A 24,050-nucleotide genomic window follows, 5' to 3' on the forward strand; every position below is an offset into this window, starting at 1 on the left:
CAGCGCAGGGACCCCCTGGCCCCGGTCACGCGCGGAGCTGCCCCGCCCCCGGAGCGCAGCCCCGCTGAGGGCCAGGCTTCGCCGGGCAGCCCCGTTCCGACGGCGCGGGGGACGCGCCTCAGAAAGCGAGCCGGGGGAACCTGAGGCGCCGCCCGGCGCGACCCCACCCGGCCGCCGCCGCCGCCGTCGCCGCGCGCGCTCGCGGCCCCCGCGGCTCCCACACGCGGCGGGCGGCGGGCGCTGGGGCTTGGCCGCGGTTCAGCCCGCCCGCCCGAGCCGCCGCTCCCCGCCCCCCGGGCCCCTGGAGGCTCCGCGGCTGCCGGAGCGGGAGGTGGAGCCGAGCCCGCGGCAGCCGCGCAGGAGGGAAAGTTCGGCGGCGGCGGCAGCAGCAGCGGCAGCAGCAGCGGCGGCGGCGGGCGCCGAGCGGGCAGCCCGCGGGGCGCCTCGGGGTGAGTGCGGGTCCCTTCCCGGGGCCGGCGGGTGTGGCGCGCAGTGCACGCGCGCGGGGGCGTCGGGGCCGCTCGCCGCCTCAGCGCAGCCCCGCGCGGCGTCCGCGGGCCGGCTCCGCACTGGGGAGGTCGGTGCCGCGCCCGGCCTCGCTCACTCGCTCGCTGCCCGCGGAGGTGGAGGGCGCCGGGCGGCGCGGGCCCGCCGAGGGCGCGGCGCCTTCAGGTGGACGCACGCGCGGCGACGCGGGCGAGGTGGCCGGGTAGGGACCCGGGTTCCGCGGGGCTCCCCCGACCTTTCGCTGTTCCGTGACTTTTCTGCAGATCCACGGAAAAGTGGCCTTTGCGCGAGCCCACGCGGCGACTTTGCAGTGGAGAGGGCGGCGCGCGGGCGCCGTGCCCTGCCTGGGGCCAGGGTCCGGCGGGAGCGTCCGAGGGGCGCAGCTCGCGGGGATGCTCGGGGCCGGGGCCCGGTGCTTCCAGGGTCGGGGGCTGCTCCAGGGCACGGTCCCAGGCTGGGGGTGGCGGCGGGAGCAGGAGGGGAGCTGCATCCAGCCACGGCAAACTCCTATGTTTCTGCCGCGTTTCCTGCACCTGCGCCCCCGTCGGTGTTTTCGAAGTTCCCTCTTCTTCCATGGGCAGGGAAAGAATAGTGGGCGAGCAGGCGAGGGCGAGAGCACTGCGCGTGCCGGGACAGCGAGCCCTGGGCAGTGGCGAACACGTGAAGTCCTAACAAGTCCCGAGGTGCGTGTGTTTCCCAAACTCCGCTTTTCTTCTGGTGTCAAAGCCTTGGCCCGGTGTTTGCTGCCGCGTCGTTAGCTAGGCCTATGTCATAAAGAACGGCGATGTCACGTGTTAAGACTAGAAATGTGTGTTGCTAATCGGGAGGAGAAAAGTCCTAGAAGGACTCGAAAATAGAAGCAGAAAGGGAAGATGAGCATGGCAGGTGACTTGAGCAGTTGTGCAAAATGTGAGCGAGGGGCGTGCTTTGCGTCCCTGGGGAATGTCCTGCTGCAGGGACCCCATAAACGGGTAACATTTGCACTGCATTGAGCTGTCACACGGTCTGCACTTCCGAAACACAGATTGAAATGCTTTCTGTTTGTGTTTGCAGTCTACTCTGTCTCTTTGTCAGCCCTGTTAATGGGGTTCAGAGCTCTGGGAGTCTCCCTGGTGTGTTATGAAATGAGTTGGGCTCTGCTGTCCCTGCGGCTTGGGCTCTGAGCAGTGTCTCCCACCAGGGGCAAGTCACCCGCCCTTCTCCTAATTCTTGTCCTAATTCTTTACTATTATTGTTATTATTAAAGTTTATTTATTTGAAAGAGTTAGAGAGAGGGGGAAGAAAGAGAGATCTTCCACCTGCTGGTTCATTCTTCAGATAGCTGCAATGGCTGTGGCTGGGCCAGGCTGAAGCCAGGAGCCAGGAGTTTCTTCCAGGTCTCCCACGTGGGTGGCAGGGGCCCAACCACTTGGGCCGTCTTCTGCTGCTTTTCCCAGTCGCATTAGCAGGGAGCTGGATCAGAAGTGGAGCAGCCGGGACAAGAACTGGTGCCCATGTGGGATGCTGGGTCTCAGGTGGCAGCTGTACCTGCTATGCCACAGCACTGGCCCTGGTGCCCCTAATTGTAAAATGCCAGCAGTTCTCTCCGCCTTGTAGAGCCATTTGGGAGAATGAGATAATGGACGTCTCTTGTTTTTGGCGTTTCGACATTAACAAATAAATACGTACTCTCTGTACAGTCTTGCTTTCTGTTCACCCACCCATGCATCATTGGCTGGGAAGTGACAGACGCTGCTCTGTAGAGGCCTTGGATGGTCCTGAGCTGAGACCTTGGGGTTGGGGCAGACAATGTTGGAGGGTTTTTCTGGTGGTCCTGTGATGGTGCGCTGTGCCTTCCAGGCTCTGGCTGCTCCCGGCTGTGTCCTCTGTGTGGTGTCATTGTGTCGGGAGTGTGGTCACCTCTGCTGTTTATTTCCCCTGGCTCCCCACACCTGGCGGGGCTAAGGGCCCAGTACCTGGTTGTGGATTTGAAATACAGCCTGTGATGAGGTTGTTCTTTAGCTCCTGTCTTCTTTTTATATCCCCGATGGAAGGACCTTGGGATTTCGAATGATGGCCCTACCATATATTGGAGCTAATGGAGGTTATTAAAGCGGCAACGCTCAGGTAGACTTTATTACCGGTCGATTTTGCCCTGGTGGAGTGGGCTGTGAGGCATGGAGCCTGGGTGAGCGGCGGCCTCACCACTAGGGGCCTCCTCTGCATAGCGGATCCTGGCTGGCAGTCTTTGACCGTGGTTCCGTCCTTATGGGGGCAGAAATTTCACTTCCTGAGCTCTCAACGGGGAAGACTTGAACGGAAAGGAGCACTGTTGTGTGGAAAAACGTTACTGCGGGCCTGAAAATACGTGAAAACAGCCTTAAATGATGGAGCCGGAACTGCTCTTCAGTAACTTCAGAGTTAAGCATTTATAGGAACTTTAAGAATTAGGGTCATTGTGTTGTCTATCTTGATGCTCAAATATATGATTTTTCAAAGCTTTTTTTTTTTTTTAAGATTTATTTGTTTGCAAGGCAGAGTTACGGAGAGGCAGAGGCAGAGAGAAGTCTTCCATCCACTGGTTCACTCCCCAGATGCCTGCAATGGCCAGAGCTGTGCCAATCCAAAGCTGGGAGCCAAGAGTTTCTCTGGATCTCCCATTCAAGTGCAGAGGCCCAAGAACTTGGACCATCTTCTGCTGCTTTCCCAGGCCATAACAGAAAGCGGGATAGGATGTTGAGCAGCTGGGACTCAAACTAGCACACACATGGGATGCTAGCACTGCAGGCAGTGGCTTTACCCAGTATGCCACAGCGCCGGCCCCTTTTAAAGCTTTTAAACCCTCAAATGTATGGTTTTGATGTAGTATTTTAAACATTTTTTGCGTGTGTCTTTACTGGAGCTTATTTTTTTCTTTCATCGGTTTAAAATTCGTGTATTTCATAAATAGGTAGTTGTTTCTCAAGGAATCCTCTTTTAAATGGAGCCACCTTCACTTAAAACTTTTATTATTTATTTTAATTTCCTTGAAAGGCAGAACAGAGGGAGGTAAAGACCGAGAAAGCTCTTCTATCACTGATGTACTTACCTAACGCCTACAGCAGCCAGGGCTGGGCCAGGCCAAAGCCGGTAGCCAGGAACTTCATCCGGGTCTCTCACAAGGGTGGCAGGGACGCAATCACTTGAGCCGTTGTCTGTTGCTTCCCAGGATGCATTAGCAGGAAGCTGAGTGGTCAGGACTCAAAGCAGGCACTCCAGGGTGGCGTGCAGGGCGTCTCCAGTGGTGACCTAACCTGCTGTGCATGATGCCTGCCCCTGCCTTCCACCTTTAAAACATCTTTCCTCACAGTCCACGGGGTGTGGGCTGTGAAAGGCATCTTGCTTCTGTGTGAGGTTTTGAAAAGACCTCTTATTTCTAATTTGAATGAAGTTATCAGCCTTGAGATTATTGAAGACAGTGAAGGTGCTTTTATTTTTCAGGTATAATTTTCTAGTTGGTGGAAGAACGCCAACAAGGTATGCAAGCAAACATGATTACCCAACATGCCGCCATCTTGTTTGCGGATGCGTAGGTGAACATCATAGTTTCAGGTTGCCAGTGAAATTTAATTACAGTGACAAACAAAACACATTTAATCTGTGAAGTAAAAATTAGCCACAGTTAAAAGAAATTCAGCGCCTTATACACCCTAAATCTTACCTGCGGGCTTCCTCTTTGGCACCACGTCTCTGGATTCAGAAAATTCAGACATCGAATCCCAGAGGTGGGATTTTACAACCAGGCCTTCTGATTTTTGCAGTTTTCCCATCCAGGTCTAGGTCAGTACTGCCTAGGGAACAGGGCAAGGGGAGGAGTAACTTGTGTGTGAAGGTTGTCTATAGTTTTTGTTACTATTTCCCGCTGATGAAATGTTTTGGATTCCTTCAAGAGTCAGTGCACCCCGAAAGTGATGTGGATCCATGTGCACAAAGGAATCCCACTGCTTTCTCCCCAAAACACCAGCCAGCAGCAGCAACCAGAACATCCGGCTCCCTCTCTCTCCTCTTCCTGGCTGGGAGCCGAGCCTAAGCCCAGAATGGTGGGTACAGAGCCTTGGGCAGGATGGGGTGGTTTAGCTCAGCTGTGAGCTGACAGAGACTGTGGATGCCTGCATGTCTTTTCCCCTGGGGGGTCATTTTTAGTGTGCATCTGGCAACCGTTTGCTAGGATTTTTGGTGAAACGTTTGAACCTACGACTGACTTAGTAAAATAACAGCCCAGGTCTGTTTCATTGTGTATTGAGGCAGTGCAGACCATAACATTGGGTCCTCCTGGGTCCTACACAGTCTGCCACCTCATTTCCTTTTCACACAGAAAGGACATTGGAGTTGTCCTTGACATTGGAATGGTGGAAAGTGAAGCTGTTTGTCCCAAGTGCCGGGGCCAGCCTTAATTTTGGGTTCCCAAGGCACACGGGCACAGGTCACCCAGCTTTTGGTGCTAGGAATTGCTCACTGGTGAGCGCCTGCTGTGCTTGTCCACTGATAGTAAATTCGTGAAATGGTGGCTTTTGACTTAGGTCCACGGTGCTCTCGCAAAGTGGCTTTCCCTTCTGTCTCCCGTGTTGTAGACATGCACCAAGGTTAGTGGATTGGTTCATGTGCCATGAAAGTGAGCGCTAGGCGGCCCTGCCACGATGGGGCACTGTCCCATGCCAGGGCGCCAAGCTGCACTCCCTTCCACATGGGCAGTCCAAGCATGGCACAGTCCACTCAGCTGTGTGTCCTGCTCTTGTCTGTACAAGTGGTTACATCAGTGCCTGGCACTTGGGAAATCATGTGTACCCACATGCACACACTACTAGTGGTGGTCGTTGTTATTATTATTGTTATTATTGACTGCATTGTTTTCAGGGTGAATCATGACAGACCCGGAGCAGAGGAGACGGATGAAGCGAGTACTTAGAATACAGTTTGCTAAGGCAGGTCGCTTACCCAAGGCCCCTTGCTGTATGCACTTCATTGCAATTCTTCTGGTGTTTGTGGGCATCTAGCCTCATGACAGGTGTTCTAAGTGTGGTGCGGGAGTTATTCCTGGAACTGTCCCAGCCCCCTTAGCAAGTGTGCACTGCTGTTATCTGTGTTTTGCAAATGAGAAAGGTGTGGTGTTGGAGGCAGCCCACCTGCCCAAGGTTGACGCCTGTCCAGCTCCAGCACTTCAGCTTGTAACCCCTCTGCCTTCTTTCCCAGCATGAATACTTGAATTCAGAGCCCGGAAAATTTCTCAAGAGTTCTGAGGCTTAAGAAAAACACAAAAACATGGATTTTCCTCAGGTTGTTGTGTTTACGTCCTTTTTCTGGGCAGGACGGAGCAAGACAGTGAATGAAGGTTTATCACTGGGTCTGTTTCAGCACTTTTCATTTATAGGTTCATAAAGGCAACGTCTCCCAGGAGCTCAAAATCCAGTGCCGAACGGTACCCCTGTACAACACTGAACTTAGGGTCAAGGTGCTTTGTAGGCGTGTGTAGGCAGAAAACATGAGTGACTTTAGTGTGTGCACTGCAGCCTCTGAAGGGGTCGCTGCTGGAGACAGCCGTTCCTGTGTTCCCGGAACCAGCACTTCTGGTGCCCCTACTGTATGAGGGGACGTCGAGATTTGTGACAAGCAGAAGGGAAGGGTACGCTTATATTAGGGCAGAAGTTTTTGAAAATCCATGCAACCAGGGGGTCTTTGAAGAGTCCATGGGGAATGCTTTTTGTGGAAAAAAAAATGATGCCTGGATTTCAGGATTTTTTTTTTTGCACCCAAATAAAAATATAACTTCTGATTCTGTTTTCCATGAGCCTTTTGAAGTGCCTTGCTTTGAGGGCCTCTGCCAGATGTCACAGGGAATAGAGAGGTGTGGGGATAGAGCCAGAGCGCGGAACACAGTTGGGCCTTTGAGCCGGGCAGTTCTGGGGTTTGAACCCCCAGCTTTGCTGTGTGCAGGATAAGGGGCCTGCACATCACATAGGCGGTTTCTCATGAGCTTAATGGGGATGACCGCACCTGACAGGTGCCCATGGTGTAGAATAAGGGCTGAGTCCAGGGGCTCAGGGATGGGGGCAGCCAAGAGGTCTCATGGGAGATGGAGCTTGAATTGGGCTGAGTGGCAGGGATTTGGAATCTTAGGGGGAGAACAAGGTAGGGGTCTTAGCAGCTTTTTTATGGCTTTTATTTTATTTTGTTATTTTAATTGTACCTATTTATAGGGTAGAGTGTGTTCAGTACATGAATTCAGTTGATGCTGATCCCATCAGGTTAATTAGCATTTCCATCTTGTTAGACATTTAAAACAAGTTTTGATTAACGCTTACTAATTGTCCATATTTATCAGATAGAGTGTTCTAGTTCAATAAACATAGACAGCGTATAGATTGAATCGTGGTAACTAATGTTCCCTTCCCCTTGTTGTTTGTCACTTTACGTTTCTGGCCTGCAAGCTCCTCTCCTCTGTTTTGTCATCCAGTGTACTGTAAGTGACCATGAACTTGAGCCAGTGGCTCAGCCCTGCAGCGTGAGGCTGGACCGGCTGTGCTGAGGGCTTGGAGCCCGGCTGCTGCCTCTCGCAGCCCCGCACTGCTGCATTGCCTGTTGTATACGCCTGGCTCCCTGGGCTCCCACTGCAGCGTTTCACCAGAGGCCTGCGTGCTGCCCACAAGCAGCTCAGGCAGAATTCCTAGTTGTCTGCCAGTTCCCTCCCAGGTCTCAGAGGGTAGCTGGTGTCCCAGGAGAAATAGCTCCCCAACCCAGTTGGGGATTTGGGGAAAGACATCCAGGTCTGTTTTTGCTGTGAGGCAGGGAGCCAGGTCCCCAGGGGCCTCTGGGTGGGGTCCCAATGGCTGTTCTGTACGGGAGCCTGTGTTGTGCACCCTTGAGGGTTTTCAGAGATGTTGCTGGTGGTTTTGTGATAATGAGCTGCTTTGTTGGGTAGCTGCTGTGTGTGGTAGGGAGGGAATGTGGGTTTTACCAAATCGTTCCAGTTCAGGAACATCTCCCTCAGCCAAAGAAGTCATTATTTATTATGTGATGGCACACAGGCATAAACCAGCTCTTCTTGGAATAAACAGATGGGACCTGCCCAGGTGCAAGAGAAACTCAGTTCACTTTTTTTTTTTTTAAATGCAGCAAACTTAAAAACAGTATTGACTTGGAGCACAGTTTGTTACTGTAATTTTCAGAAGCCTATTTTATAGAATTAATAGAGTGTATCAAAGTCAAATAAGCAAGCACACTTTAAAAGAACAACAGAGGAGAGCTTTGTGAGAAGGGGAGGAGTCCTGGCAATGAGATGCGAGTTGGTTCCATGGATGCTGGGGACTGGTGTGGTGGAAGTGTGCAGAGCACTCCAGTGAGGGAGAGAACGGGGGCCCCCAGGGGACTCAGTGCATGGCCCATGAGTCAGAGTCGCCCACAGAGGGTCCAGCCCTACCCTTCTTAGCTGTGTGATCTTGGGTGAAGTCACCTAACTCTTTGGATCCCGTTTTCTCGTCTATAAACTGGGGGCAGTTACACTTATCTTATCCGGTGGTTTGCTGATAAGCTGAGATGATGCATGTAAGTTAGGAAGCACATGGCAAAGACCAAAGATGGGTTGGCTCTTATTTTACTGTGTAAGGGACAGGAGGGAAGAGAAAGCAAGTATCTAGGAATTTGGGGGATCAGGGTTGTGGTGTGGTGGGTAGAGCCGGCATCCCATATGGGTTGCTCCTCTTCTGATCCAGTTCCCTGCTAAGGGCCTGGGACAAGCACCCCTGCTATCCACCTGGGAGACTCTGATCAAACTCCTGGCCTTGACCTGAATCCTGGCCCAGCCCCAGTCATTGCTGCCAGCAGGGGAGTGAACCAACAGATGGAAGATCTCTCTTTCTTGCTCTGTGTCTCTCCCTCTCTCTCTATAACTATGACTTTCAAGTAAATAAATACATCTTTAACTTTTTTTTATAAAAGAAATTTGGAAGATGTGGAGTGTGCAGTGCATTTGTTCTGAGCCTTGCATTCCTAATTCTACTCTTGGATAGTTAAAATGTGTGTGTGTGTGTGTGTGTGTGTGTGTGTATTGAAATTTGGGGGAGAGACAGATACAAATACCATCATCTATTGGCTTTCTCCCCAAATGAATGTGCCAGCCAGGGCTTGGCTGAGGCCAAAACCTGGAGCCAGGAACTCAATTCAAGACTCCTACAGGAGAGACAGAAACCCAGTCCTTTGATCCAGTACTCTGCTTCTTGGGGCACGCATTCACAGGAAGCTGGAATCAGACACTCCAATGTGGGACCTGGGCACAGAACCCAGGCACTCCAGGATGGGACCTGGGCCAGTTGTTTTTTTTTTTAAGATTTATTTTATTTATTTGAAATACAGAGTTAGAGAGAGAGAGAGAGAAAAGGAGAGAGAGAGAGAGAGAGAAAGTCTTTTATCCGCTGGTTCACTCCACAACGGCTGGAGCTGTGCTGATCTGAAGCCAGGAGTCAGGAGCTTCTTCTGGGTCTCCCACGTGGGTGCAGGGGCCCAAGGACTTGGGCCATCTTCTACTGCTTTCCCAGGTCACAGCAGAGAGCTGGATTGGAAGTGGAGCAGCCAGGACTAGAACTGGCGCCCATATGGGATGCTGGCACTTCGGGCCAGGGCATTAACTCACTGCGCCACAGCGTCTGCCCCAAATAAATCAGTCTTCAGGTTAAAAATCCTGAGGGTTTTCCCACTGATATCCTTGGGTATCCAGGGAGATTTATCCAGCTTCACTGCATTAGTCTTTTGCCGCCTCCAAGGCTGAGTCAGGAGCAGTCCTGGGTGTGATTATTGTCACTGTAGACACGGAGGCCTTGGGGAACGCACGCCTCCTGATGCTCTTTTTGTGGACCTGGTGTCTTCACGCTCGCTGTTTGGTTGGAAAGGAGGTAGGAGACGTGGGGAGCGTGTTTTCTGGTTTCTCTCGGACTGCTGACACTGGCCTCGTGAACCAACTAAAGAAATTGGTTGCTCACTGTGGACTTTCTCCCCATCTTTTCAAGATGATGGTGGCCTTGGGATCACTGTTGTATATTTGCACTTTTCACCAGCGAGGGACAGCTAGGGGGTGTGGGTGGGTCCTTTGGGAAGCGGTGCAGTGGCCTGAGAGCTGGAGCAGTTGCTTCTCTGGCCTGTAGCACTAGTCTGTCCCAGGATGCAGGCACGTGGGGCACCAGCTTCTTTTTTTTTCTTTTTTTTTTTTTTTTGACAGGCAGAGTGGACAGTGAGAGAGAGAGACAGAGAGAAAGGCCTTCCTTTTCCGTTGGTTCACCCCACAATGGCCACTGCAGCCAGCACGCTGCGGCCAATGCACCATGCTGATCTGAAGCCAAGAGCCAGGTGTTTCTCCTGGTCTCCCACACGGGTGCAGGGCCCAAGGACTTGGGCCATCCTCCACTGCACTCCTGGGCCACAGCAGAGAGCTGGACTGGAAGAGGAGTAACCGGGACAGAATCCGGTGCCCCAACCGGGACTAGAACCCGGTGTGCCGGCGCCGCAGGCAGAGGATTAGCCTAGTGGGCTGCGGCGCCGGTGTGGCACCAGCTTGTTAGACCTCTGGCCCCCGGCTCCAGAGTGACAGCCGGCTCATTCTCAGGGTATGAGACGTGCTAGGGTAAGAGGGCTGGCTTTGCTGCTGCTCCTCCTTCCAGGGCAGGGGCCAGGGAATGAGTGGAGGAGCTTTGTGTAGAGCTGGTCATGATCAATTCATTGATCTAGATGACCTAGACATCTGGCAAGTGCCAAATTGTGCATTGGAGAGAGATTTCACTCCTGGAGGACTTTGAGACTGGGTTTACTAATCTTGCCAGTAGCCCGGTGGAGTCAGAAGGAGGAGAGGACTGTTCACAAGAAACTAACCACAGAAATGATGCATCTCTGATGTCATTTATTTTGCAGCAGTAATTGCACAATTGAAATGCTCTGGACTGTCCCTTGCTTTGCAGATGAGCCAAGAGGAGAAATGACCCAGCCACTTAGCAGAGCAACTTGGTTAGGAATGGAACCCGGGCAGGCTATTGTAGGTGGCCACTCAGTGACGCCACCAACACCAACTGTCTGCTCTCACGTTGCTCAGAATTTGGTGAAAGGCTTCCAGCTGTCTGCTTGGTGACGCACACATGTGGATGGGCAGGTGGGAAATTCTGACCTCAGGAGCTCACAGGTGGATGAAATACAAAGAACAGACTCTATTGGGGGCAGGTGTTTGTCCTCGCAGTTAAGCCACTGGTTAGTACCGTGGGGTCCCACATGGGAGTACCTGGGTTCAGTTCCTGACTCCAGCCTCCTGCTAAGAGAGAACCTTGGAGTGGTGATGGCTCAGGTTGGTCCCTGCCACCCAGTGTGGAAGACCTGGAAGGAGTTCTTGTCTCCTGGCGTTGGCCTGGCCCATGTCTGTGTGTTGTGACTTAGAGGATGGAGGATCTCTCTGAATCTCAGGTAATCTTTTAAAAGAATTTTAAGAAAATAAATGAACATGTTATCATGCTTGGGCTTAATGACACATGGGACACCTTCTCTGGGATTGGGAAACTGGCATTGCCTCCTTCAAGGCCACGGCATTTGTGTTTATTTTGCTGTTGGTTTTACATCAGGGATGGAAAGAGTGGCAAAGGCTTCATGAATTAAATCGACTCCAACGGTCTTGGTTTTCATCTGTGCCAATCCAGCCCATGGTTTTGAATGTGAGCTCCTTTGTTCTTGGTGTTTCTGACCCATGGTCTTTCTGGAGACCCTTGGTGAGCTTAGTTCTGAGGAGTTTGGGCCATGAGGCAGGGCTGCTGGGATTGTACAAGTGGGTTCCCAAAGAGAGAAGTGCAGGTGTGTGTCCCTGCAGCGCACCAGGAGTTAAAGAATTGGTTTTTGGTTCAAATGAAGCTTTTTTTTTTGCTTTTGGGATACAGCTGAAGGTTAGGAAGAAATCTGCTGTGCACTGAACACTATTTGAAGCATTTCATTTTTGAGCACACACAGCACTGCTTGATGAACTGTGGTTCGGAGAGAGAACATGTCTCGATGGGTGTGGTCACTGAAGGGCAGGGCCAGTGTTTGCACAGGCCTCTGTCGTGCTCCTGAGACTCTGTGGCGCCCGCACAGGGGTGGGTATTTCATTTGCTTTTACGTCATGCTGGGAGCACAGGATAGACCCTGGAACACAGGGTGCCCAGGATGCCAGCCAGAGGGAATAGCAAGCACAGCACAGATTCAGGAGATTGTCGAGAATTCGGTGTGGCGTGAATGAGTGCAGCGATTTTACAGTCGGCAGGGTTAAGTAAGAAACTGCGTTCATGAGTGGACAGCCCTGATTTGTGGACATTGATCACATGATTATTCTTGTTGAATATTAGAGCAGTCCCCCCATCCGCAGGTATGAAGCATGATTAGGCCACGTGCTCACAGCAAGCCTGGCTTTATCATTCAGAGCAAGGGTCTGGTCATGACCTGCGACAGACCTCAGCTTCCTGGGGGATGTCCTGTCCTGTTCCCTCCCTGCATGGGGACCTGGTGAACCGCATCCAAGTTTGAGGAAGTCTGCAGTACCACTGGGTCAGGAAGAAGAACCACACCATCAGGATTATGAAACCCTTTACAAAACGCATGGAGCAATATGTTATTTGTGTTTTGGGTTTTTCATGAATCAGTCTTCTGAACAGATAGGCACATTTGTTCTTTGATGATACTAATTTTTCCAGATTAAGGCATCCTAAAGATAGTTTTGATGGGTAAAATTACAAATTACAATTTGGTTTGGAAGAAGAAAAAGCTGACAGTCTGTTGCATTTTATACATACTGCTAATAAAAAGAATATTTTTGGATGATCCAATCGCTTTTGCCTCAAAGTCTGTGTGGTGGTCCCTGACCTACTTGTTCAACTTTATCTGCTCCGTGCAGTGTAACTCAAACATTTGCATCACTGGTTTAGCAGCAAGTGTTTTATCAGCACAGGGCCCAAAGTAAGGTTATGAGTCACTGCAGCCTTGAATAAGTTATCTTACATCGTTCTGCGATTGTCACCGTAACGAATGTCCTTTCTTGGAGGTGTTCACAGCCCTTTCTCATTCATTATCTAGGTTTCTGAACCAGCTGTGAGCACGCATACACACACACACACACACACACGTGCAGCCTGAGGCTGATTCCATGAGCCAGAGCAGGGGCAGGCCCAGTCACTTGTGCCTGGTTTTCTGCGAGGAATGCTTTTAAAGCCCTCAGTGTCACGTGATGTGTGGCTCCCAGGCTGAAGGGGTCTTCCCGCCTCAGTGGTCCTGGAGTGCCTGGATCCCTTCACGATTGCCCACGGCAGCAGCTTTGCCTTCCGTTATGCTGTATGTTAATCTGTGTGTGTATCTCCCAAAAGTGAGACTCTAGTTGGAGTTGTTGATGAATGGGATCAGATCAAAATGGGATTTTTGCTGTGAGTTACACTGCCTTTCAGCGTCAAAGCCTGGAAGGGAATGTGTAGCTCGGCTAGCCTGAGTTTTCTGCTCCGCCAGGGGGGACGCTGAAGCTCAGAGACGCACAGCCTGAATGTCAGACGTTCGGACATTCACCTGCGTGTTGCTGGCAGAGATGAAAGTGGGGCTCCGCTCGTTCCACCCCGTGCAGGCCTTGGCGGATGATGGTCCGGGTCCCAGGCGCCTCACAAGTGTGGTGTGTCTTGGCCTGGGTGGGTTAGAACTTGAATGTTTGGTTTATCCAGCACCATGGTTCAACCCTTAGGGTCTGAAGTCTAACAGAACTGAATTAGAACAGTGACCGTCTCCCAGCTGTGGAACTTAGGCAAATTACTGGAGTGCTCCGAGCCTCAGTGGTTTTGTCTGTAAAATGGGAATGATAGTAAGTGTGTACTGTGCCTGCTGTGTGTCAGGTGCTGTCTCATCTGGGGAAACCTTAACTTATTTATTCCCCATGACAACCCTATGAGCCAGATGCTACCTTGTCCCCCATGGGACAGGAAGCTGAGCCCAGCGAGGGTTGGCGTCTTGTTTAGGACCCCAGGCAACGAGGGGTTGAGCTGGGATTGGGATCTGCAGAACTCATGGCTCTGTAGCCGTTCCCTTCCAGCTCTCAATGGGTGAGGGCCACAGTAAGGATCAGATGGGCTGAGCAGCCAGGACGCGTCACAGGTTGGCACAATCAGCTTTTCTGTCCATAAGCTCAGGTTATAATCAGAAAGTTGCTCTGGCAATTGCAAAAGCAATGCAAGAGAAATTCAGAAGACTTCATCCAATGTCCTGTGGCTCCCATACCCTGGGTGTTGCCATGACAGAGTCCAGCAGCTCACCTAGGCCTAGTGGCCAAGTCCCCTTTTCAGCATGAGGGCCTGCACACCTGCCCTGCTGCAGGGGACTCTAGGTGGTGGCTGTTAGTGCCATGATTTGTGTCATCCAGGTGATGAGGTGGGTTAGATACTCTTGGGGCACTGTCCATGCCACAGAACAAGCCATCACTGCGTAAGTTCCTTAGCATAGTAGCCCCGTCCTCTGAGGAAGACCTCAGTGTACTTCTTAAGGTCAGTGCTGGAGCAGCTTCCTGCACTTGGTTGCACTCATAGCCAAATTCTGACAGTGTTTGGCTGTGCCATTTAGATGCCACTCCGTGTCTGTTCTGTTGCTTCCTTTTAAATTCATAAACTGTGACTATATTATATGTAATGTGTGTTTATATCATTTTTTAAAAAAATTTATTTGTTTGAAAGAGGTAGAGAGGAAGAGAGAGAGAGAAAAGAGAGAGAAGAGAGAGAGAGAAAAGAGAGAGGAGAGAGAGATCTTCCATCTACTGGTTCACTCCCCAGATGGCTGCTGAAGCCAGGAGCCAACAGCTTTATCTGGGTCTTCCATGTGGGTGCAAGGGTCCATGTACTTGGGCTGTCTTCTGCTGCTTTCCCAGGCCATTAGCAGGGAGCTGGATCAGAAGTGGAGCAGCTGGGACTCGAACTGGCACCCATATAGGATGGTGCATAGCAGGTGGTGGCATAATCTGCTGAGCCACATGCTGGTCCCCATGTGTGACTACATTCTGACTTATAATAATAATAACTACCCATTAGCGTCCAGAACATTCCCTTTGAAATCTCTGTACTGTGTGGCCACGCTTCCTTCCTTCCTCTCCCTCCCCACCCTGGGGCCCTGCTGCTCTCCCAAAGGCTGTTAACTCTTTCCTGGCTTTGCTTTTGAGTTTTGCCAGAGTAACTTCCTTTTTTCTGTGGCAGGCACAGCTCCTGATGCCCCTCCCAGCCCTGGAGGCATAGGGTACATGATGCAGGGTTTGTAAAGGGCTCCTTAGGCACCCTGTGAGTCCATTCTCTTTCCTGGGGACTGGGTGAGGTGGGGGTGTGACCCCTCTCGCCACACCTGGAGGTGGAGTGACAGTGTCTGGGTGCCTTGGGCTGCGGCTGCAGGAGGCTGGCATCTGTGTCTGGTCAGAGGCTCTGCTGGGGGCTGGGCCTCCCTCTGCCACGTTCTTTGGGGAGCTTTGTGGGTGTGGCCAGCAGGTACTTCCTGTGGACCAGATCAGATGTGGCCCACACAGGAATGGAGAGCCTGCTGGGAACGCACCTTCTGGCATTGGTGGCATTCAGACATTCACACTGTGTGTGACCATCACCACCAGCCATCTGCGGGATTCCTCACTTTCCCAAGCTGAAATTCCACACCAGTTAAACAGTAACTCCCCATTCCTTCTGCACCCAGCCCTTTGCAGCCACCACCCTACTTTCTGATTTTGACTATGCTCAATACTTTGTGGGAGTAGAATAATAATATTTTTGCATATAATAATAGTAGAATAATAATATTTTGCATATCCTTTTATTTTGATATGAAAACAGCATTTGGCTAGATTTTTAGAGATCTGTTTGACAATCTTGGCCTTTACATTAGTACCTTAGTCCATTTACATTTATTGTGATTATTAATGTGTGTCTACTGCCTTCTGTGTCTTACTTAATCTACTTCTTTTATGTTTTTCTCTCCTCCTTCTCTTTCTTTTATCTTCCTCTTTCCAATTTTATTTCTTTTACCAGTTTGGGAAGTTATAAATTCTTCTGTTTTTCCTCTAGTTGTTTGCTGAGAATTTTTTACATATTTTTTATTTATTTTTTGACAGGCAGAGTGGACAGTGAGAGAAAGAGACAGAAAGGTCTTCCTTTTGCCGTTGGTTCACCCTCCAATGGCCGCCGTGGCCGGCGCGCTGTGGCCGGCACACCGCGCTGATCCGATGGCAGGAGCCAGGTGCTTATCCTGGTCTCCCATGGGGTGTAGGGCCCAAGCACTTGGGCCATCCTCCACTGCACTCCCTGGCCACAGCAGAGAGCTGGAGAGGAAGAGGGGCAACCGGGACAGAATCCGGCGCCCCGACAGGGACTAGAACCCGGTGTGCCAGTACCGCAGGCGGAGGATTAGCCTATTGAGCCACGGCGCCGGCCTACATATTTTTTTTAATTTAAGATTTATTTATTTATTTGAAAGAGTTACACATAGAGAAGGAGAGGCAGAGAGAGAAAGAGGTCCTCAATCCGCTGGTTCACTCCCCAACTGGCTACAGTGGCTAGAGCTGTGCCGATCTGAAGCCACAGGACTCCCATGTGGGTGCAGGGGCCCAAGGAAGGACTTGGGCCATCTTCTACTGCTTTCCCAGGCCATAGCAGAGAGCTGGATTGGAAGTGGAGCAACCAGGACTGGAACAGGCGCCCACATGGGACGTTGGCACTGCAGGCGGTGGCTTTACCTGCTTTGCCACAGTGCTGTTCCCTAGTGTGCTTTCTTAGTGTTCTGCATTGCAGACTGTCTTCCTAGGATATATATATACACACACACTTCCAAAGACACATTATTTAGAAGTTATTCTTTTAATTTTAAGATTTATTTTTTATTTATTTGAAAGGCAGAGTTACAGAGAGAGGAGGAATGACAGAGAGGGAGGGAGGGAGGGAGGGAGGGAGGAAGGGAGAGAGAGAGAGAGAGAAAGAAAGAAAGAGAGAGAGAGAGAGAGAGAGAGAGAGAGAGAGAGAGAAAAGAAAAGAAAGAAACAGATCTTCTCTCTGCTGGTTCATACCTCAAATGGCTGCAATGGCTGGAGCTGGGCCAGGCTGAAGCCAGGAGCCAGGAGCTGCTTCTCAGTCTCCCACATGGGTGCAGGGGCCCAAGGACTTGGGCCATCTTCTACTGCTTTCCCAAGTGCTTTAGCAGGGAGCTAGATCAGAAAGTAGAGCAGCTAGATCTCAAACCAGCTCCCATGTGGGCTGCTGGTGTTGCAGACAGTCTTAACCTGCTATGCCACAACACCAGCCCCAGAAGTTATTCTTACAGTGAGAATCTGGTGGAAGTCAGCTCTCTTAGTTTTGTTTTCTGACAGTGACTTTATTCTCATTTTTGAAACATAGTTTCCTTAGGTAGAGAATGCTAGGTTAAGAGATACTAACTTTCAGTTTTAAGTGTAGGATTGCACTGGCATTGCTAAGTCAGTTTTAAATCTTATTGCTATTTCTTGTAGAAACATGTGTCTGCCTGCTTCCGGTGTTCTGTCTTTCCTCCCTTCACCCCCTCCTGTTTGATGGTTTTCTGGGGGTATCTGAGTGAGGGCTTTTCCTCCCATTGATCCTGTTGTAGATTCTGTGGGCTTCCTGAAGCTGAGGATGGCTGTCTTTCGTCCTCAGTGCTGGGCAGTTCTCTGCCACGTTTGCCGACGGCCCCCTCTGGGCTGCCAGGGAGCTGCATGGCAGGTGTCCTCTCTGCTCCTTGTGCTGTTTTGTGTTCTGTCTTCTTGGGTAATTTCTGCAGAAACGTCTTCTGTTCCACAGATTCTCTTTTTGACCATGTCCAGCACTATGTTCAGACCTTCCTGGACATTTCTAACTTCAGTTTACAGACTCACCGTGCATGAGAACTGTCCAGTCAGGTGCTTTTTGAAAAGCAGTGCCACTTTCTGGCTCCTTCTCATCTCCTGGGACCTCATGAGGTTTCCAGTCCCCCTCTAAATACATGAAACAAAACCCTGCAGGAAGTGGTATTTTGACGGGATTTCAGGGAAAGATGGTCATGTTTCCTTAGCATAGTTGCTCCTAGGGAGAGCGGGTGCTATTGAAACTTTTTTGGAAAAGGTGCAGATGGCAAAGATTTCAGGCTTCGCGGGCCATTCCTTGTATTCCACAGCTACCCATGTCTTCTTAGTGAACAAGCACCCAGAGATAATATGTAGAGGAACGAGCATAGCTGAATTCTAACAAAAGCAGGTAGGCTGGAGTTATCTGACCTCTGCCATGGACGTTTGAATTCTGCTCCTTGTTTGGATGAATCAAAACATTTGCTTTGTATACAGCGCTGGTGAGAGAGAGCGCTCTTGTACAGCTCTTTACCCCACTATGATGGTACTGTTTCCACAAGTTTTGGAGCATTTGAATTTTGCCTGGAGATGCTTTCCTGGGTCTCAATGTTATTTTTATGTGTAGATTGGGGGCTGAAACCTGTAAGTCTCCCAAGCATTGAAAATTGATAAATAGTACAAAAAGAAGATAAATTAGTTCAATAAACCCTTCTTGCATTGCACTTTATCTATTTGTGTTACTTTTATAGTATATTCTCTTTCAAATTGTGTATAGGTATCAAACTGTCCATTGTTCAGTTGGTATATATCATAATAATTATTTATTTATTAAAGATTTATTTATTTATTTATTTGAAAGTCAGAGTTACACAGAGAGAGAAGGAGAGAGAGAGAGAGAGAGAGAGAGAGAGGGAGAGAATCCTCCATCTCTGGTTCACTCCCCAGATGGCTGCAACGGCCAGAGCTGCGCCGATCCAAAGCCAGGAGCCAGGAACTTCCTCTCAGTCTCCCATGTGGGTGCAGGGGCCCGCAAGGACTTGGGCCATCTTCCACTGCTTTCCCAGGCCAGAGTAGAGAGCTGGATCAGAAGTGGAGCAGCTGGGACTAGAATCAGAGCCCATATGGGATGCCGGCACTGCAGGCAGTAGCTTTACCCACTATTGCCACAGCACTGGCCCCAGTTGTTATATATATTATACCTGAGAAGACTGAATGTCTTTCATTGAGATGTAATATATGAGGAGACTTCAAAAAGCATGTGGAAAGAGAAATGTGGGGCAGGCGTTTAGCTGAGTATTACGACGCTGCTTGGGGCATCAGCATCCCACATCAGAGTCCTGGTTCTGGTCCCGACTGCAGCCCCCCGCTGGTGCACACCTCCCGCTGTGTGGGAGGCCTTGTTGCTAGGCATTCTCAGGGCAGCCTCTGTCCCCCTTTCCAGCCAGAGCCAAGGCTGAGGTAGGCAAGGGCCTCCACTTTCTTTGCTGGCTAATATTTTCCTAGTTTACTTCCCAAGGCTGTTGTATTTTGAGGATCTCAGGGCTATGCATTGGATCCCTTCTGCAGTCTCTGGGCCCTGTATATGCCCTAGACTTTCTGTCTTGTCACCTCTGAGTAGCCCACTAAAGTTGGTTTCCAGGGCTCCAGATGGACACATCCCAAGGGCAAACCTGGTCTTTCTTCTTTGGGTTCATGCTTTGCTGTCACTTGCAGGCAATTGATTTCCTTTGTTTGCTTGTCATGTACCCATACATTCAGGTATATGTTTATAACATATGTATGCATACATATACATGTGCATACATACCTATGTACACACATACCCAAGTGTCGCTCCCCCTCTTCGTGGAGGAGCAACACAGGACCCTGCGCTGTTCTTTCATCTGCTCGGCCCTCCCCGGGTTTGCTGCTGGTTCTTCCCGGGTTGGCTACTGTCCCTTCCACCTCCGTGGAAGGGCGGTTCCCCCTGGCCGCTTTCCCCACTTCCGCAGGGGAGCGGCACACCGCCGGCCGGCTCTTCTCGGGGGCTGCACGGGTTCCCTTAGATGTTCCCCATAGATGTTCCTGGTGCATGCCGTCTCTCTCCTCCTTTATAGTCCTCCTCCGCCAATCCCAACTCGGCTGCCCACACGCCGAGTACGCTGCTCTCCAATCAGGAGCAAGTCCTACAGTTAATTGGTTGAACTGGAGGCAGCTGTGCGGAAGCTGTTTACTTCTCTCCCAGCGCCATATTGTGGGAGAGCAGATGCATAGAATAAGTCTTAATTCTAGTAACTTAGTCTAGTCCGAATTGCTCCCCACACCCAAGGGTACCTCAAAAAGTTTCTAGAAAGTAGAATTCAAGTCTATTTTGGTGCAAAATGGTTTTTTGAAATCCCAGACATTGGATTGTCAAAAAGTTCATAGAAAATACATAGCAGTTGCTTTGCCTTTCAAATAGATAAATAAATAAATCTACAAAAATAAAAGAAGCCAGAAATAAGACCTTATATATTCTCTCAAATAAGTAAAAATTAAAAAAATAATTACTCTGGCAACAGTAAACAGTAATAGTGGAAGGGAGGAGTTTTTTCTAAGTCTTCTCTCTCTGGGGTTAAAAGAAAAACTTCAGATTCAAGTGAGTGGAGTTTATGTGAGCAAAGAATGATTCATGAGCTGAGCAGCACCCTGGTTGGGGGTAGAGGCTCAGAGAGCGGCGCCTGGCAGGCTGGGTGGGCAGGGCAGCCCGTGTGCGCAGGGCTGGGCATCTGCCTGGTATCTGGGCTTGATCTGCTCCTGATCTGCCTATGCTGGGCTGCCGTGATTTTCTGAGTTTGTGACAAGCATGTGCTGTGAAGTCAGGCTGCTGTCCTACGTGTTTGGTTTTTTTAATCTACTCAGTTTACCTTGAGGAAGTTCCAAGTACAGAGGCAGCTTTGGGCCACTTTTAATTGAACACTTGGTGCGAGGTGTAGGCTTGTGGTGGTGGGGGAAACCCGGAGCTGCCACTCTGAACTTTTCTGTCTCTGACTCAGCAGTGAGATGGAGAAGAGCTGTTTAGGTTCTGTGTTCCTGGTCCTGCGCCGACCCTCAGTGAGGGGTCCCAAGGTGACGTGTGGGTGCACAGAGAGCCCTGACCCCCTCGTGTGCACACTGATGCTCTCTGTGGCTGGCTTTGCACACCCGGGTTTGGCCGTGGATTCTGCTCTGGCTGAAATCAGCCTGCAGATAAGCTGTTGTTTGCTTTCCCATGTCTGGGATGGAGGGTGGGGTTGGAGGGAGGGGAATGGTGGGTGGGGTACAGAGCTTCCTTATGTCTACTTATATCTACAGGAACAAAAAAGAGATGGTCGGGAGCCGGCACTGGTGGTATAGAGGGTAAAGCTGCCAGTCCCGGCTGCTCCACTTCTGATCCAGCTCTCTGCTGTAGCCTGGGAAAGCAGTAGAAGATGGCCCAAGTCCTTGGGCCCCTGCACCCATGTGGGAGACCGGGAAGAAGCTCCTGGCTCCTGGCTCCTGGCTTCAGATCGGCCCAGCTCTGACCTTTGTGGCCAATTGGGGAGTGAACCAGCAGATGGAAGACCTTTCTCTCTCTCTCTCTCTTCTCTCTTCTCTCTTCTACTCTCTCTCCTTTCTGTGAAACTCTGACTTTCAAAAAAATAAATAAATCTTTAAAAAAAAAAAAGAGATGGTCATTAGTGACGACAAATAAAGCCTGGTCCTTGCAGCAACACATAGAGGGGCCAGCCTTGTGGTACAGTGGGTTAAGCCACTGCCTACAATGCCAGCATCCCATTTGAGCCCTGGTTTGAGTTCTGACTGCTCCACTTCCTATCCAGCTCCCTGCTAGTGCACCTGGGAATGTAGCAGAAGATGAGCCGAGTACTTGGACCCCTGACACCCGCATGGGAAACCTGGATGGAGTTCTAAGCTCTTGGCTTTGGCCTGGTCCAGCCCAGCTGTTGGAGCCATTTGGGAAGTGAACTGATGGGTGCAAGATATCAATCTCACTCTCTTTCTCCCTCTAAGTCTGCCTTTTATATAAATTGTAAAAAAGGAAGCAGTATATGCAATCCTTCTTTCGCGTCTCTTGCTCCGAGGTCAGTGCCCATGCAGGTGTGGAGTGAGTTGCAGGTGTGGAGTGAGCATCTCATTTTAGCACAGGGTATGACTGTTGGCAGAGGCTATGCCTGCCCAGCATGCAGAGTGCGTGAGGCACTGCTGGTCCTAGCCCTAGTGATGATTCTGTCTCAGAATGTGCGGGAATGTGGGTCACACTGAGGTAGGTCTACCATCCTCTGGTTCACTACCCAAATGGCTGTAATTGCCTGGGCAGGGCCAGGCCAAACCAGGAACTGGGAGCTTCTTGTAGGTCTCCCATGTGAGTGCAAGGGCCCAAGCACTTGGACCATCTACTGCTGCTTTCCCAGGCCATTTGCAGGGAGCTGGATCAGAAGTGGAGCAGCCAGGACTCAAACCAGTGCCCCCATGAGATGCCGGTGCCACAGGCGGTGGCTTAACCTGCTACACCACAGCACTGGCCTCAAGTTCTTTATCAAATCCTCAGAAGTACCCTCTCAGTGTGACGCCGCCCTCCCACCCCCATACCTGTACAAGGGGGCGGTTAAGTAGTGTGATCATTGGACGGTACAGGGGTTTTGTTTTCTTGTTGTTTATATTTGGTCCCTTCTGTATTCCATGATGAACTTGAGTTATCTACATGGTCTGCTTTTGAAAAGAACAAATCAACCACAAATAGCAACAACATAGCCAGTTATCGAAATTACTGAGTAGACAAGTTAGGAAATGACTCACTTTCTGAAAGAAAAAAAAAAAAAAAGCCAAACTTCCCCAGGCCTTGGGGCTGTGGTGGCGTGAGGTAATACAGGTGGCAGGTCATAGAGCAAGGGTTATGCAAGTGATTTAGAGTAGAGAGACCTGCATTTGCATCTTTTCACGATCTGACTTATTGCCCAAAGCAAAGCGCCTGTGATACTTCGCCCTGCTTGGTCTGCACAGGTTTTGTGAACTCATGCATCCGGATACCCTTGCACCTGTTTATTCTTGTAACACATTCAGTGAGCCACCCCCATGTGCTGCGGGCAGATTCCACGACACAGCTGCTCTTTATTCTAATTTCGTTATGAAGTGGAAGGTCAGCTCCTGGGGAGTCAGAATTTGTTTTCGTATTGTTTTCAAGAGCGGGTCCTCGAACACAGCAGCTCGTTCCAGCACTTGTTTTGTTTTATGGCAGCTGATAAATAACATGAACCGCAGTAGACAGTCATTGGTTTTCCATGGATGTCTTTTGCACTTGCAGAAATACCGCTAGAAACTCTCTAATGTCTGTGTCTCAGACCATTAAAAACAGTGTTTCTGAGAGCAGGTTTTTCTCATTAGTTTGTGTGCATCAAAGACAGCGGGAGGAATACAGTGTGCCGTTGTGTGAGTGTCCACGGAGGCAAGCCCCTTTCACACGCTCGTTTCTGGAAAAGGGGAGAGCTGACCCAAGCTGGATCGACTCAGAATCTGCAGCACTGGTGCACGTTACCTAACCCCTTAACTTGGAAGATTTAGAACAGATGCAAGGAGGCGTTTCAACCCATTATGGAGATCATTGTTTTTTAAGTTTTATTTTATTTATTTGAAAGTTGCAGAGAGAAAGGGAGAGATAGAGAGAGATTGCCCATCTGCTGGTTCGCTCTCCAGGTGTCCGCAATGGCCGGGGCTGGGCCAGGCAGAAGCCAGGAGCCAGGAGCTTCATCTAGGTCTCCAATGTGGGTGCGGGGTCCAGGTATTTGGGCCATCCTCTGCTACTTTGCCAGGAACGTTAACAGGAACTGGATCGGAAGTGGAGCATCCAGGACTTGAACCAGCACCCATATAGGATGCCAGAATTGCAGGCGGTGGCTTAACCTGGTATACCACAATGCCGGCCACAGAGATCAGACTCCTAACGCAAGGCCTAATTTCAGTGCCGGAGGTAGAGCTGCAGTGTGGTCTGACAACTTGGTTATTTTTTGATTCAACATTTTAATTTATCTTCTAAATTATTAACCATGGTAGAGCTTAAAAAAGTTCTCGATATGAAAATGTAGAGGGTGCTGACAAGGAACTATCTGCTGTTTGTTGATTAAGAATTAAAGCCCAAGCAGGACCTTTTTACAAAATTCTGACTGTGATAAGGCACAGAGGACATAAAAAACTTTGGGAAAAGGAATTAAAGGGCAACTTTATTTTGCTGCAGACAGTTTTTGAAATCCATGCTTAATTTTTTTGCTCAATATACATTTTCATGAAATTTTCTTTTTAAAGATATTTTAAAAATTTATTTATTTGAAAGGCAGAGTTACAGAGAGGCAGAGGCAGAGAGAGAGAGGGAGGGAGAGACAAGTCTTCCATGTGGTGGTTCACTCCCCAAATGGCTGCAATGGCTGGAGCTGCGCCGATCTGAAGCCAGGAGCCAGGAGCTTCTGCCGAGTCTGCCTCGTGGGTGCAGGGGCTCAAGGACTTTGGCCATCTTCTACTGCTTTCCCAGGCCATAGCAGAGAGCTGGATTGGAAATGGAGCGCTGGGACTCGAAATGGCACCATATGGGTTGCCAGCACTGCAGGTGGCGGCTTTACCCGCTACACCACAGTGCCAGCCCCCATGAACTTTATTTTTAAAGATTAATTTTATTTCTTTGAAAGATAGAGTGACAGAGAGAGAGAGAGAGAGAGAGGGAGAG

The 24,050-nt window shown here is 50.3% G+C and overlaps 1 protein-coding gene across 5 annotated transcripts in view; it reads left to right on the forward strand.

Moving 5' to 3' along the window:
* The first annotated feature begins 377 nt into the window (after nt 1-377).
* The window catches only part of CSGALNACT1 (chondroitin sulfate N-acetylgalactosaminyltransferase 1), a 323,288-nt gene continuing 299,615 nt past the window's right edge, over nt 378-24,050 (forward strand). For 2 of the 5 annotated variants that reach the window (XM_089302848.1, XM_089302847.1), the window contains exon 1: nt 403-449. The gene's annotated coding sequence lies outside the window, so the exon portion shown is untranslated. Of the gene's footprint in view, nt 450-563; nt 710-24,050 lie in introns of those variants that run through there. The other 3 variants (XM_089302849.1, XM_089302845.1, XM_089302844.1) reach the window with 2 other exon arrangements.

The sequence above is a fragment of the Oryctolagus cuniculus genome, chromosome 8 (assembly GCF_051225735.1).
Source record: "Oryctolagus cuniculus isolate XC-2025 breed Fujian yellow rabbit chromosome 8, ASM5122573v1, whole genome shotgun sequence".
In the NCBI taxonomy this organism is placed as follows: domain Eukaryota; kingdom Metazoa; phylum Chordata; class Mammalia; order Lagomorpha; family Leporidae; genus Oryctolagus; species Oryctolagus cuniculus.